This window comes from Sorex fumeus, unplaced genomic scaffold (genome assembly GCF_029834395.1).
Source record: "Sorex fumeus unplaced genomic scaffold, SorFum_2.1 ptg000169l, whole genome shotgun sequence".
NCBI classification, from domain to species: domain Eukaryota; kingdom Metazoa; phylum Chordata; class Mammalia; order Eulipotyphla; family Soricidae; genus Sorex; species Sorex fumeus.
Genome location: NW_026606226.1, coordinates 9,590,898 through 9,605,757, shown reverse-complemented (window position 1 = coordinate 9,605,757; position 14,860 = coordinate 9,590,898).

Genomic DNA, 14,860 nt, shown 5'->3' with positions numbered 1-14,860 from the left:
GCGGCCACGCAAAACATCATAAAACACTCCCTGACCATTCTCCATAATTACCACACCACATTTGATGGGGTTTAGATAGCAGGCAACAAATCATAGAGGGAAATATATATATATATGCATATATACATTTTTTCACATATGTATGCTAAAGCTCACACCACCCAAACATTAACAACATGTTAGTGATATCCTATAGACTGTCTTAACGGCTCCTGCCAAAACAGAACAATCTTCACACTGTTTCCTATATGGACACTTTTTTGTAAGCACGTTCAGCAGTTCTTCATAACAGACCATACGAAATATATTGCTTTGGTTGTGTTTTGTGGCAGGGATTGGGGTTTGGGATGGAAACATCCCGAATCTGATGGAGGGAAGGTGTAATGATGGTGAGATTGGTATTCGAATATTGAGTGTAATCAAACATTGTGAACTAACTTATAAAATTTAAAAATTAAAAAAAAATGTAATGTGGAGTTCATGCCCAATTCAATCAGCTTAATCAATGGCTGAATAAATAGCAGTGCTCCTACATTACAAAAAATTTTTTTAAAAAATAAACAGAAAGCCATGAAAATGTTATAAATTTGAAAGAATAAAATAATGAAGTTGTATTTTATATTAAATTACAATAAAAGGTAAAGGCCCTCCCATTGGTCATCGATTTGCTCGAGCGGGCCCAGTAACGTCTCCATTGGAGACTTTGTTGTTACTGTGTCTGGCATATCGAATACTCTCGGTAGCTTGCCGGGCTCTCCGAGAGGGGCAGAGGAATCGAACTCGGGTCGGCCATGTTGGCTGCGTGCAAGGCAAACGCCCTACCGCTGTGCTATCACTCCAGCTCAAATTACAATAAAGAGTGTACCTATTATTAATTATCTAATATATTCTACTTTCTTTTTTCTAACTTTAATAACAACCCTGCATAGCAAATTTACTTGTACGTGTATAACAGTTGAAGAGATTGAGCTTCAAGTTCTGTCACACACACTGTCCTCCCGTTGTTCATCGATTTGCTCGAGCGGGCCCAGTAACGTCTCCATTGTGAGACTTCTTGTTACTGTGTTTGGCATATTGAATACTCTCAGTAGCTTGCCGGGCTCTCCAAGAGGGGTGGAGAAATCGAACCTGGCTCGGCCAGGCTGGTTGTGCACAAGGCAAATGCCCTACCGCTGTGCTATCGCTTCAGCCCTAAGATCTAAATAATAAATAATAAAACTAGTATTGAACCAGATGTTTTTTCCTTAAAGTCCATGAATTTTGGGATTGGAGATAGTACAGTGGGTAGGGCACTTGCATTGCATGCAGCCAAGCCAGGTTTGATCCCTAGTATCCCATTTGTTCCCTCAAGCCCGTCAGGAATAATCCCTAAGTGCAGAAGCAGGAGTAATGCCTGAATACCACTGGGTGTAACCCACCCACCAAAAAGTCCATGACTTCCCCCCCACCCATTCTATGACTTCAAATATGTTTCTCTAATCAACATACACAGAAACAGAATGGCATCCAGAAAATAACCCGGGTCCCTCACCTCAAATAATAGCTATGGAACTTTCTTTTGAATTTTAAACATACTATTACCAAAATATGCATTAAAGTATCCAAACAGAGAGCCCAATCAAGCTTGATTACTGAGCAAACAAAAATAAATAGATCCAATTAATAAATTTTTGCTATTTGTGAATAATTTAGTAGTAGGGAAGCTAGACAGCCACTGTGGTTGATGAGTACTTAAAGACACAGTGGATGGTGCTGCAGGGATAGTACTGTGGGTCGGGCACTTGTCTTGTACACAGCCAACCCAGTTCAATCCCCAGCACTAGCCGTCCAGGAGTGATCCCTGAGCACAGAGCCAGGAGTAAGTCCTGAGCACTGCTGGGTGTGGTCCCCAAAAACAAAACAAGCATTGCGGAAGATAGAGAGCATTCTAGGAAGATAGAGGAGATTCTAAGGATCTCAGATGGCAGAGTAAAAAAGACCAGAAATATGTTTCGTCCTCTAGACAATTTTTTTTTGGTGGCAGGGGGGATAGGGGTTGGTATAGCAGTGCTCAGAGGCTATTCCTGGATCTGAGCACAGGAATGGCCTCTGATGGTGGTAAGGGACCATATGTAGTAGTGTGGATTCAAACTGGGCAGTGTGTTCCACTGACCTATACTACCTCTCCAAACCCTAGGCATCAATTGGTAGAATCCAACTGAACTAATTTGAAACTCTGAACTATTTATAATTTTATTTTTAAACAAATTTTAATCACCATGAGATGCACAGTTACAAAAGTTGTTCATGATTGAATTTCAGTCATACAATGTTCCAGCACCCATCTCTTCACCAGTATATATTTCCAGCTACCAATATCCTGTTTCCCTTCAGCCCCTGTTGCCCGACTCTAAGGCAGATATCTTTCTTCTCTTTTTTCCCTTTTTTCTGTTTAGGAACTGTGCTTTGCAATACTATTAATGAAAGTGTATCATGCATATTACTTACCTCCTTTCAGCACTCAGTTCTTGTCCAGAGAACTTACCATTGTCATGGCATGGACTTAAACATGGCTAACCCAAGTTTAATATCCAATATTATATTATTATCTAGTTCTTACTCCTGGAGTACCCGGCAGGCTACCGAGAGTATCCTGCCCGCACGGCAGAGTCTGGCAAACTCCCCATGGCATATTCGATATGCCAAAACCCAGTAACAATGATGGGTCTCATTCCCCTGAGCCTGAAAGAGCCTCCAATGTAGCACTTTCTAAAATCTCAGGGCTAGGATGAAGGAGACATTACTGGTGCCTGCTCAAGGAAACTGATGAACAACAGGATGACAGTGATACAGTGGTTATATTATATGCAACAGCCATGCATAAGTCAAAGCTATGCTCAGGACTCTGTGCTTGCTTTGAACTTAGCAATCACTCTTGACAAGGTTCAGGGGACCATATGTGGTGCCTGGAATTGAACGGGATTTAACCACATGCAAGGCAAATACTTTAACTCTTCTATTTTGACTTTTAAAATGTTAAGTATTATTCTCAATTTAGATCTCTGATCATGGGTTGGAGTGATAGCACAGTGGGTAGGGCGTTTGCCTTGCAAGCGGCCGATCTGGCTGACCCAGATTCGATTCTTCCACCCCCCTCAGAGAGCCCAGCAAGCGACCAAGAGTATCTTGCCCGCATGGCAAAGCCTGGCAAGCTACCCATGACGTATTCAATATGCCAAACATAGTAACAAGTGTCACAATGGAGACGTTACTGGGCCCGCTCGAGTAAATCGATGAACTCATTTAATGACTTCATTTTTCCTAATGGCTGAGTACTATTCCATTTTGTAGATGTACCATAAAACTCTGGAATCTTTTTCAAGAGACGTGAGGGGTGGTTGGGCTACACCTGGTGATGCTCAGGGCTAACTCTTGGCTTTATGCTCAGGGATTGTTCCAGGCAGTGCTCAGGATATGTGGTACCAGGAATTCTAACCAGGGTCAGCAGCATGCAAGGCAAGTGTCTTATCTCCTGTACTATCTTTCTCCTGCCAACCAAAGATTAGTACTTTGAAATATAATCTAATCAGTAGATAGAAGTGATAAAGTAAAGCTTGTTTTGTATTTCAGATACCAAGGGATATAATTTTGCTTTGTGAAGAGTGTGATATTCAGACTTTAAATTTTTTGGAAAGGTTGGTTTTGGTTTTGAGGTCACACCTGATGATCTCAGGGATTAATCCTGGCTCCGTGCTTTGGGATCACTCCTGGTGGAGTTTGGGGGAATCTTATTTGGTGCTGGGGATGGAACTCCAGCCACATGCAAGATTAGGGCCCTCCCCACTGCACCATCTCTCTGGACCCATCATATTTTATTTAAGGACAAGCTAACTATTTCTATCATTAAAAGAGAGAACTATTGGGCTGGACGATAGTACAGCGGTTAAGTCACTTGCCTTGTATACTGTTGACCTTAATTCACACCATGGCCCCAAAATTACCAGGGTGACCTCTGAACACAGAGCCAGGAGTAGCCCCTGTACACCATTGGTGTAGCAAAAAGAATCTAAATAGATAACCATGCCATGTCATATTTACTATAGGTTTAAAATCATCTCAAAAATTGTGGGCTGGGGATGTAGTTCGTTGGCATACCTTGTATATATGAGGCTCTGGGTTTATCTCCAATATTGACCAACATTTTTTAATTGTAAGGAGAAAATAATCATACAGAATTCTAAAACACAAGATAGTTACTTCATTTATTACCATTTTCTTGCCAGTGCTCTTTGCATTGGTCAACATAAATCCATATTATGTATATATACACACATCCACATATAATATTCACCAACACACCCATACTGATTTGTTTACATTGTAATAAAAATATATGTATGTGAAGTTTTCTTAATAACAGATCTCCATCATTCTTTTTACTCATAAGTATAGACATGCCATAAGCAAATAGTAAAAATAAACAAACTTTTTATTGGGAGGGGAGATGGCTTTATGAGTTAGAGCACGTGCATGAGAGTTTGATTCCTGAGACCACACCATTCCCCAACACAAACAGGAGCAATTCCCAAGCACAATGCTGGGAGTAGGCACCTAAGTATTGCTGAGTATGATATACCCCCAATTATATATATATATATATATATATATATATTTTATTACTGGACATTCAGATTATGAGTTTGCGATTTCCAATATGAATTGAGTATCCCTTTAAATGTTTGTATTCAGGAGAAACTTTTTTTTGAATAACATTTTAGAAAATTGTTCTGACAAAAGGTATGCTACATATTTGTATAAATTCTTGTTTATACATCTATATATTTCATTGACTCTGGAATGGGATAAAAGAAACTACTAAGTTATTGTTTGAGGAAACAGGGACTAAGTGACTTAAGCTTGACAATAAAAAGGTTATCTTATTATAATATAGTTTTAAACTGTGGCTTTGTTTTTATAGTATGACTGTAGTACAGATTTATATTTAATTAAATGGGGTATACACATTAAAATTTAGACACTACCAACGTTTCTTCAAAACTGTTGATTAATTTATAACTAAAAACATTCTGAACTTTTATAGCTATTTGATATTGCTGTGACACACAAACACATGAACAGTGAGTGGGCTTACTGTTATTTTTCCCTGTAGTAGTCTTAGAAAACAGCATACAACAAATTGGATAGAAGATCTCAGAAAAGCACTTCACTACTAAACTGTTATGAAGTCTTGAGATCAAAATAAGAAGTTAATTAACTTATTATTAATTATCATTAATCTGCAGGACATTTTAGAAACTATTATCTATACAGTATGAGAGACCTCTATATGTACATCACACACGGGCATCTTAGTTTTTTGTTTTTTTTAATTTATTTACTGAATCACCGTGAGAACAATTACAAAGCTTTCAGGTTTAAGTCTTGGTCATACAATGATCAAACACCCATTCCTTCACCAGTGCACATTTTCCATCACCAAGAACCTCAGTATACCCCCATCCCACCCCTCCCCCTGCCTGTGAGGTAGATGATTTCCACTTAACTCTCTCTCTCTCTCTACTTTGATTACATTATTTCAATAAAAGATGCACCATTATTATTTGGAATTTCTCCCAAACAGACCTGCTGAAAAGGCTTCGTTAGATAATTTTCTATTGAAGATTATGAAGAGCATACGATGTCATGCAGTCATGACACAATTTTGGACTTCTGATATTTTACTAATTAAGTCTGGAGGGATTTCTGTCAAAAGTCACTGGATTCCAAGATTGGTTTGTGTGAGTCTGGGATCATGGCCATTCTGGAGCCGGAGAGCCGCTCGTGGGGGCAACTTATGGTCTCAGTGGGGCAGGAAGGATGGGCGGTTCCACCCCCCATCCCATGAGGCCATGGGTGTCTCTTCACTGCCGGCTCATATCTGGCTGTCCAGTGATCTCTGAGGCGGCAGCCATTATGCCACAGGGGGATTGGGGGGAAGGCGGAAGGGACACCCTTTCCCACCTGGGGCAGGGGCACAGCGCCATAGCTTAACGCATAGTCCAGACACATTTCTGCCAAAGCTGCTGGGTTCCCAGATTGGTTTGTGTGCCTCTGGGATCATGGCCATTCTGGAGCCAGATTGCCGCTCGTGGGAGGCAACTCGTGGTCTTGGCGGGGCGGGATGGACAAGGCATCTTAGTTTTAAGGATCTTTTTTGGGCATAGATGAGTAGGGTACAGTGTTGAGTCACATCCAGTGGTTATTCCTAGCTTTGTGCTCAGGAGTGACTCCTGGCAGTGCCCAGGGATCATATGTGCTGCAGAGATGAGAACTGTGCTTGGGCACATGCAAGGCAAGCTCAATGCTTCTTTTACTATACCTCCAGCTCCAGGGATATTTTTCTTACTGTTACTACTTTCTTCTTTTTTAATAAGTCTGAACATGGTTAAGTATTGGGATTTCAGACACAGAATTGGTGGTGGGGATGTGCACTGGTGGAGGGATGCGTGTTTGATCACTGTGTGATTGTAATTCAAACGTGAAAGCTTGTAACTATCTCACGGTGATTCAATAAAATTAAAAAAAAAACACAAAGCATGGAAAAGCACCTGGGTCTTAGCTATAGATATATTTTAGAATATGTGGATTCCACTAGATATTTCAATTCAGGTTCTTAACAGAAACGTCTTCAAAATATTATTGTGCTTTACTTGTAACTATCTCACGGTGATTCAATAAATTTTTTAAAAAAAGACAGAATTCTAATATTTCATTAATTTTCAGAAACTAAAGTGTTTTAAATAAATATCTATGGGAAGGAATAATGCACTGACAAAGGAGGTAAGATATACATATTACTAAGAACAATACTATATGGAGTGAGACCTGCATATAATCAAAGAGCATTCATTCTAGGCCGAAAGATTAACAAATATAATGGGAATGAGATAAAAAGTTGGAATAAGGTATGTGTGTAATCAACCAGAAAGAACGGCTTGGGAGATAAAGGCTGAGAGGTAGGAAGATCACAGACGACATGGATTGGTCATTGCAAAAAGATACAAGTTTAAGTATAAAGAGTAAGCTGTCGGAACTATTCACCATAGGCAGAATCTGGAAACAACCTGGATGGACATGGAGGGTACTGTGCTGAGTAAAATGAACCAGAAGCAGGACAGATACAGAATGACTGTATTCATTTGTGGTATAAAGGTAAAGGTAAAGGCCCTCCCGTTGATCGTCGATTTGCTCGAGCGGGCCCAGTAACGTCTCCATTGGAGACTTTGTTGTTACTGTGTCTGGCATATCGAATACTCTCGGTAGCTTGCCGGGCTCCCCGAGAGGGGCGGAGGAATCGAACTCGGGTCGGCCATGTTGGCCGCTTGTAAGGCGAACGCCCTACCCGCTGTGCTATCCAGCCCATATAAAAGAATATATAGTAGAATTTTAAAATCCATGGCCAGGGAAAACAGGGGTTAGGAGGACTGGTCAATGGCTGGAACTAACCACAAGGGTGTGTGGGGCTGAGGGTAGGTAGGACAGAGAAGAGACTGCTATGCCAATAGTAGCTGGGAATGATCTAAGTGTTAAAAGCAGGTAAGGGATATTCTTGATAACATTTAAGTATCAATATGGCAAACCACAATGTCTATAGGGAGGGAGGGAGGGAGGGTACTGCCATAGAGGCAGGCGGGGTGGGGGATGATGAGGGGGACCCTGAGGACACTGGTGCTAGGAAATGCAACACTGAAGGAGGGATGGGTGTTGGAATACTGTGTGATTGAAACCAGTCATGAACAGCTTTGTAAGGGTGTATCTCAGTGATTCAATTAAAAAGTTTCCAAAAAAAAAAAAAAAGAGTACACTGTTGGAGCATTAGAACTAAGAGTAGCATGATCTGACTTGTGTTAAATATCATTGTAAGGGGAAAGAAAAGAAAAATCTAAGCTATTGCTGTAGCTCAGCTGTGGATAATTATACAACTATGACTTAGTAAATAATATTAATCTTATTAAAGTGTATGATATAATATCCCATAATTATGTCAAGTAATGCTACCTATAATAATAAGAATTTGGCTATAACTGATGGTTAGCTTTTATCTCCAAAGCAGCTTTCCCTATATCTACTTACTTCAGAGTAAGTTCATATTCTATGCAATCAACAATTTGAAACCAATCTTGTATTATATATTTTTTTAAAAATTTAGATTGATGAAGCATTGTAGCATTGTCCTCCCATTGTTGATCGTTTTTGCTCGGGCGGGCACCAGTAACGTCTCCATTGTGAGACTTGTTGTTACTGTTTTTGGCATATCAAATACGCCACAGGGAGCTTGCCAGGCTCTGCCATGCGGGCAGGATACTCTTGGTAGCTTGCTGGGCTCTCCGAGAGGGACTGAGGAATCGAACCTGGGTCGGCGTGCATGGCAAACACCCTACCCGCTGTGCTGCTGCTCCAGCCCCCAGATTGGTGAAAGGATGAGTTATTTGGTATGAAAGTGCAGAATTGTTATATAAAATAGAAAGCTGCCCCCCCAAAATCCCCTAAATTTAAAATAAACCCAGAAGTGGAATAACAACATATAAAATGTGGAAGTAAAAATCAAAGGAATTGTCTAGGAGTAACTCCAAAGTATTGCTTGGGTGTTATTCCCACCTCGCAAAAAATACTCAAAATTTTTAAAATGTGTGTAGAGGGGAGGTGACCTGCCTATGACATGTCACCCCACTGACTGCCAGGGTTAATTTGGCAGCTCTTGCCAGCTAGGCAGGCGACCCCTTCATGCCTCACCACTCCATGTGCTTCACTCCCCAAACTGTGCAATCCATGGAAGAACACAAGCCTTCCCTCCTAAATGTTCTTCGGTTGCGAGTATACAGGGAGCTGCTCTTTCCAGATATAATCTCCAAAAGCTTTCAAAGTGCATGTGTATTGAAGGCAAATGGAAGAGTACTGGGATAAAAAAAAAAAAAAGATGGGGCGGGCTGGAGAGACAGTACAATGGGTAAACTGCTTGCCTTGCATGCAGCTGACAAGAGTTCAATCCCTAGGTTCCCATATGTTTCCCTGAGCACCTCCAGGAGTAATTCCTGTGTGCAGAGCTAGGAGCAACCCCTGAGCATTGCCAGGTGTGTAGCCCCACCCCCCCACACACCAGCAGCACCAGAGGAAGAAAAAAAAATGCAAACGACCAGAGGTATTTTAGCACAAGTAATCAGGGAAGACTTCTCTAATTAGGATATATATTACTATTTACGGTGCTCAGAAGCAACAGTGAAAATATGGCACAAGAGGATTCTAGGTATTGGAAACTGCAGATAAAAATACCTTGAAATGTTTGAACTGGATGAAAGAAAGCTGTCCCTACAGTTTGGAGAAAGCACAAGAGTGGGAGAGATGGTCAAAGGGATGGGCAGGAGCCAGGCTATAATTATAGGGGAAACTGACTGAACTGGCTGGGACAGTATACTAGTAGAGCTAGTTTGTACTGGCTAAGCAAAACCAAATGTGTATTCTCAATTTTATAAGCTGATTGTTGAATATAGTCACTACTACAAATTGTTAAACAGAGGTAATAAAAATACGTCACTAATTCAACTACAGAAGGGGATCAGATTCTAGCCCCCCCCCCCCCCCCCCAAATACGCAGTTTTCAGCTGAAGGCAATTTGTGAAACAGAAGGGTCCGGTGAAGCTCTCCACTCTTTCTCCATCTGCCTACAAGCAGGTGGAGTTTCCCCTTGAGCTGGGAAGGTATTCCCAATCTCCTACCCTTACCAGAACAGAAAAAGAACCATGGTCACTGGAGCATGCTGGAAGACAGTCTCGAAAACAAACCTTTTCACCATTCATTTTACGTGCTTCTGGACATCCAAATCCCTTCATCATTTGTCCTGTCACGCATCTCCCCAACTTAGGGTCAAAAAGGCATTTGGACCTAAGATTTAGGTTTTCTTAGGGCTTCCACTTTCCTTTGCAGTGAGATCCAAGAGCAGAGAAAGACCAATAAAATACTAAGAAAACAATGGATTTTCCTTAAGTTAGGCTCTTTTACCAGTTCAACCGGCACTCAATTAAAGTGTGTCAAGTCCCCCACCCCCCTTTCCTATGTTTAACTTTTGATTTTTTGGACCCAGAATCTCCTGCCCCCACGCCAGGCTGTCTTCCCTGGGGCCCCTCAGAGGAGGGGTGGGTTGAGTTTCCCTCCCTGCCCCAAGCAGAATCCCGGCAGCCGAAAACCTCCAGAACCCAGCCACACTCAGGGCCACTCTCCACACGCTTGGATGAGCCTCACGCATGAAGGAACTGGCAGAGGTACCCAGGTACGCAGGACACATGGCTAAGATCTCCAAGCCTGTTTGTATCTGGACTGGGCCTCCTCCACCCTGATCCCCCATTTTCTAGTAGTTAGGTAGTCACACCCACAAACTGCCCCTCCCCCCCCCCCCACCATTTAATCCCATCAAGGGCCAAGATCCAGAGACTATAGAACAAAGCTCCCGGAAGCTACCTCTTATAGTCTAGCCCCCTGATGTACCTAAAGCAGCACGTGCTGGTTTTAACATACTTGCTTAACATTCTCCGTCCCTCTCGGAGAGCCTGGCAAGCTACCGGGAGAGTATCCCGCCCGCACAGCAGAGTCTGGCAAGCTCCCCATGGCATATTCAATATGCCAAAAACAGTAACAATAATGGGTCCCGTGAAAGAGCCTCCAATATGGCATCGTTGGGAATGACAAGTAAGGAGAGGCTACTAAAATCTCAAGGCTGGGACAAATGGAGACATTACTGGTGCCCACTTGAGCAAATCGATGAACACTGGCATGACAGTGATACAGTGATACTTTTGCTTTCTGGGGGCCATTTCTGTAGAAATGGTGAGGGGGAGTGAGCAGAGAAATATTCTTTGGAGTATATAAATAACCGCAGATAAAGAGCAGCAGCACTGAGGGATTTTTGTTTTTTTTTGCTTTTAGCTTTGAGATACATTAAGATGTTGTGAGATTAACTGGCTGATGAGGAAGAAGAAAAGTCAGAGGATTAAAAAAATGACGGCAGAACCTACGTTATAATGGGAAAAAATTAAAAGACGAAAGAAGTTATGGGTAATTAAAAAAAAATAGCATGTGGCCACAGCCCCAGAAGCACAAGGACTTAATGCAGAACCCAGCAGCTTGGAGCAGAAAAGTGAAAGGACTATGCGTTAATCCAGGCCATCAAGTCTGCCAGAGGGGAAAGGGTGTTGCTTCATTCGCCCTCTCTTCTCTGGAAAGAAGGATGGCGGCCGCATAGGAGCCTTGTGGACAGCAGGTATGAGCCGGGGGTGTGGGGGCAACTAAAACCTCATGGGAAGGGGGGCGTTCCGGTCCGTCCTCCACGCCCTACCGAGGTCACCAGTTGCCCCCCACGAGTGGCTCTCCAGCACGGCCACAGCCTCAGAAGCACAAGGACTTAATGCAGAACCCAGCAGCTTGGAGCAGAAAAGTGAACGGACTATGCGTTAATCCAGGCCATCATGTCTGTCCGGAGGGGAAAGGGTGTTGTCCCATTCGCCCTCTCCTCTCTGGAAAGAAAGATGGCGGCCGCATGGGAGCCTTGTGGACAGCAGGTATGAGCCGGGGGTGTGGGGGCGACTAAAGCCTCATGGGAAGGGGGGCGTTTTGGTCCGCCCTTCACGCCCTACCGAGGCCACCAGTTGCCCCCCACGAGCGGCTCTCCAGCACGGCCACGACTCCAGAACACAGAAACCAATTTCTTAACTATCTGACTGTCATTAGAAATACTTCCAGGGTCAATAGGTAAAATAGCAGAAATCCAAAACCAACATTTAATTCTTGAACCCAGCTGTAGAAAGCAAATCACTTCACAATGCTTTTTCAGCATGTCTGATTTGGGGGGGGGATAAACTCTAAATAATAGTGGTGAATCTTTTAATGAAACAATGAATCTAATCAAAGCAGATAGAGTGTTAACTAGAATTCATCTGCCTCACAGGGACTGGGAGGGGTGGGGGTGGGGTTTTATTGGGGTTCTTCACGGTGAAAAATAAGTATTGGTAAAGGGAAATGTGTTTGATATTTGCATGACTGAGACCTAAGCCTGAAAGCTTTGTAACCTTTCCCACAGTGATTCAATAAATAAATAAATTAATTAATTAAAAAAAAATAGCATGAGATTAACACCGAAAGACGGTAGAAATAAGGGTTAGGTGGATTTGTGGTCCATGGTTGAAAGATTGTCACGAATTGGGGGGGAGGAGTGCGGTTAGGACAGAGAAAGGACAACTAAGAAAACGACAACTGCAAGTGATGAACTCTGGACAAGAAAGGAGGTAAAGATGGGGGCTGGAGCAACAGTACAGCGAGTAGGGCGTTTGCCTTGCACGCGGCCGACCCGGGTTCGATTCCCAGCATCCCATATGGTCCCCTGAGCAGCACCAGCGGTAATTCCTGAGTGCAGAGCCAGGAGTCAGCCCTGTGCACTGCCGGGTGTGACCCAAAAAGCAAAAAAAAAAAAAAAAAAAAAAAAGGAGAAGGGATATACACGATAACCCAGAGTGGGAGGGAGAGGCAGAGAGAGACTCAGAGGGGGTGGGGGAGAGAGAGAAAGGGGGGGAAGGGGAGGCTGAGGGGGAACTGGGGTCACTGGTGGTGGGAAACGTACTGTGGCAGACGGACGGGGGTCCGAGCTGTACTGTATGTATTGTGCTGTACCAGTGAAACCCACTCATCAATTTAGTAACTGTGTATCTCGCTGCGATCCAATTAAAAGGGGGAGGGGAGGAAGAGGAAGAAGGAAGAAAAAGGGGAGGGAGGGAAGGAGTAGGGTCCGGCCTTTGAAGTCGCCGAGTCCACGGCCGCCAGGGGCACTTCCAGCCCCCGCCCACCCGGCACCGGACCCCCCACTGCCCGCCTTCCGCGCGCCGTCTCGCCCCGTCCAAGCAGCCCCCGGAGCGCGCGTCCCCCGCCCCCGCCCCCGCCCCGATTTCCTTTGGGAACTCGCCGCCCGCGACACCAGGCCGGGGCTCCGCTTCCGCTGCAAGCCTCGGTGGGGGGCGTCGTGGTCCCCCTGGGCCCGCGACTGCCCCCCCCCACCCGCCGAGAGCCGCCCGCTGCCAACCCGGAACACACCGGACCCCCGTCGTGGGCCGAAAAGTCCGCGGCGCGGGCGACCCGAGAACCCGGGACCCAGGCGCCAGGCCTGTGGGCGTGGCTAAGGGCAACCCCGCCCCCCGCCACGCCTAGGGGCGGGCCTTAGGGTCACGTGGCCTTTTACGCCCCGAACTCCCTCCCTGTCTCCCTGTCCCCGCAGAGGAGAGCGGAAAAGGAGGGGTCACGGCGGAGAGGGAGGGGACAGTCGTCCGCTCACCCGCTAGTCGTTGGCGCTCAGGCGCCGCGCGCTTCCGCTGGATCGCCGGAAACGGAAATGACGCGATGCTACTTCCGCCCGGCCCTCGGCCCCGCCTCTTCCCCGCCCTCTCCACGGCGCCCTCGTCCTGACGTTGCCTTCCCGCTCTGAGCCCTGCAGGTCCTGGCCGCGGTGTGCGGGATTCTTGACCACGCTCGATGCGTTTGGGGCTTGCTTTGCCCGGAGAACTTTGGCGCGAATTCAGAGGGGCCTTCTGGGTAGTTGGGCTTCATCTGTTATAAAGCCTCATCGATTTCTGAAATCAAGAACTTGACAGAGATTGGAGAAAGACCGCGAATTCTTTTACGTTTTATTCACCTGTAATGAAAAAAAAAAAGCCTTCTAGGGATTTTTGCTCCAGATCAAAAAGTACTTCAAAAAGTCCAACACCTTTTCTAAATTTAAACAGTAGCATTCGATGCCTAAACCAGTTGGTGAAGACAGACGCTCTAATAACTCAATTTTCAGAGAGCCTTTAGTTAAATAAAATACTGCTGATCTAAAGCATAGTTTCATTTGTTTGAATTCTAAATACCTCATACTTTGGTCACTTTTTTTGTTTTCGGTTTCACACGTCTTTATTTTGAATTATCTTTTTGCGTACAATGTGAGATAGTGGTCTGGTTTCATTCTTTATAATTTAATTTTTATAAAGTTCACAACTTATTACATTTAATATTCCAACACCAATCCCATCACCATTACACCTTCCCACCATATATCAAACCTGCCCCCCAAACCCTGCCGTGAAAGCAGGACCTAAATAATTTATTTTGTTCTGCTTGTTATGAATAATCCACTAAAAATGATCAAATGAAGTATATGAAGAGTGTTGTATTTCACCCTGAAGTCATTGAGCCCTTGTATAAGAAATTACTAACATGTTAAAGGTTGAGACTTGTGTGCTAATATGTATGTATTTTAATTTTTCCCTCCAAATTGGTTGCCTTCAATTTTATACCCCATCAAATGTGGTGTGCTACTCTTGGCACATCGGTGGTCTGGAGTATGAGATGTCACACAGTCACGAATGTGGACTTTGGCATTTTTTTAGTTGTTTACTGCAACACCAAATAATCTATATCAGGAACTGACCATTCTATTTCCCTTCTATGCTCCTGCGTGTAATACAGTTGGTTTGTAAGGAGCATGAAAGTCTAGGAAGGAAGTGAAGACATTTGTCCTTAAGTAATAAGAACAGGTGCATGATTAAATTCCCTGGAGATTAATTCAATGAGTCACTGAACTTCCACCGGACTTGTTTAGACTCATGATATGCAGGAAATGTGAACTTTAGTCCCCTTTTGTGCATGTTACCATGATGCACTTATACACAGTAACTACGTATAATAAAACAATTCTAGAAACCTAATTTTTAATCTGGTAGAAAATGGGTTTAAAAACGTAAATTTAAGGGGCTCACAGTGGGTAAAACAGCCCACAGATGTGCACCTGGAGCCTTTTTAGAAATAC